The sequence below is a fragment of the Pteropus vampyrus genome, unplaced genomic scaffold (genome assembly GCF_000151845.1).
Source record: "Pteropus vampyrus isolate Shadow unplaced genomic scaffold, Pvam_2.0 Scaffold281, whole genome shotgun sequence".
NCBI classification, from domain to species: domain Eukaryota; kingdom Metazoa; phylum Chordata; class Mammalia; order Chiroptera; family Pteropodidae; genus Pteropus; species Pteropus vampyrus.
In genome coordinates this window covers 1,288,037-1,290,205 of record NW_011889062.1, presented here as the reverse complement: position 1 = coordinate 1,290,205, position 2,169 = coordinate 1,288,037, and positions in this window count along the sequence as shown.

The window sequence follows — 2,169 nt, the reverse complement described above, 5'->3', positions numbered from 1 at the left end:
GTGCGTGGGGGCGCGCGCCGGCGGCGGGGGCGGAGGCTGGGGCGCTCCCGTGGGAACGGTGGGGGTGAAAGGTCGCTGGTCCCCGGCAACGCGGCTCAGGCAAACGTAAGCGGCTTGTCGCAGAAACCAAGGGGTCCAAGAAACCCGCTAGGCTGGAAGGCGGGAAGCAGAGATTACTGACAGCAGTGCCAGCCAATGAAATGGAAATGTGAGAAAGCTCTTTGGGCCCCTTCCCAATCAGGAAATTTGGGTACGAGAGGGAGTGAAGGGGCGGGGTGAGTTCTTGGTCCAGCCGGGACTGGAGCGGCGACAGTTTTGGCTAGTCTGAGTAAGGCATCCGAGTGACCGTTGACAACGGTGGGGACAGCGTCGAGGCTGAGGGAAGAACCTTAACTGTATACTTTCAGGACTTAGCTAGGCGCATCAGTTTTTAAGAGTTAGGTAAATGACATTAGTTAACATCTCACTCATTGTAGGTTTTTTACGGGGTGATTCATCAAAAGAGTATTACTCGCGCTGTGTAAAGTAACATCGTTAAGGAACTTATGGTGTCACTTGCCGCCTTAAATCCTTTCGGGAACAAGCCGGGTTATAAATAAGTAAAGCTAGGTATGGTTCTCCCCTTCAGAACGCGTTGATACGCAGACTGAAGACAGGCAACAGCTGAGTGTGTACAGAAAATTAAATATTGATCGAAATATGCATATAGGAATAAAATTCACTGTAATGTGCACAGCTTATGATTATACAGATCTTGGGTATATAACGAACTCGAACCTCAACCCTACAACACTACAGAAAAAAAAAAACTAAGGTAGCTGGAGTAGACTCAGAGTCTGAAAAGATTCAGTTTACAGATGAGTAAATAAATGACAAGTATTTTGCTCAAGGTCATCCATCAGATTAGTAGTTTAATTAAATCAGTGTGCTAGGAAGCAGGGATAGTGGAAAAGCATAATCTTTGGAGTCCAAAATTTTGGTTTCAAGTCCTTGCCGGCATGTTCTAAAAAAAAAATGTCTTGAGCGAATTTCTTAACATGTTGCTATTTAAATGCTTAGCATGTGCCAGGCGATCCCCTTCACATGTGATGCTCTTTACATGCAATATATCATGTAGTTATTACTGTCCCTGTTTTATGAGGCATTTTAGGTTTAGGGATGTTAATAATTTACCCAAAGCCACACAGGTATAAACGTTGCAGTAATAATTCAAACTCAGTTCCTAATTTCAAAGTCTGTCCTCTTGAATATTGCAGAGCACTAGAGCTTAAGGTTCCCTCCTACTCAACAGGGACTGCAACTCTAATTCTCACAATTCTGAGTCAAATGAGATAATGTACAAGGCAATGTATTATAAGATGTAAAAAGGTATAAACATATTCACTAGATTTCTAGAACAAAGATGCTCCTTCTCTGTATTTTCCACTACAGCACTTCAACCTGAAAGATGGCTTTAGTATTAAACTAGCATAAGAAAGGACTTTGCTATAATTCTAAGGTACTCTAACCAAGAATACCCACATATCTGAGGCAATAACCAAAAATCTAATTCCTGATAGAGAAGGGAATGGAAAAGAATGCTAACTCTACTCCTAGCATCCTTTATTGGAAGGAGCATCTAGGAGGCTTTGGGATTTCCGGTGCTTTTTGAGTAATGAAAGATAGATGACAGTCTGCTGAACGAGGAAGAGAATAATGTTTAGTTTGGGAATAAAAGTTCATCTGGTGTATGAAAAACATGTTTGCCTCAAGTCAGGGAAGAAGATATGCTGAGAGCTGAAAAGAAAGGGAAAAGTAAGTTAGTGTATATTGGGAAAGATCTGTAAACCAGAGTCCAGAATTTTGATCTGCCATATGATGTAATAGGAAACCACGATATAGCTTTCATGACCAAAATAAAGAGGATTTATACCCAGAACTGGATAAGAAAAAGGAGCTGTGATGAGGAAAAAAAGAAAAAGGTTTGGAATAAGTATGTGGTAGTCAAAATAGAAAAAAGCTGATGCCAGACATTGTGCAATCAAAGTGTTCTGTGAAGTGTACAAAAATATGTAAGGATGTTTTTAAATGAAAAATTAGAACAGGGTTAGGAATGGTACTAGATTGTTTTGAAATAGTAAAAGATGGAGGAGAAAGATAATTCAAAGACAAAGATCATTCAAAGCTATT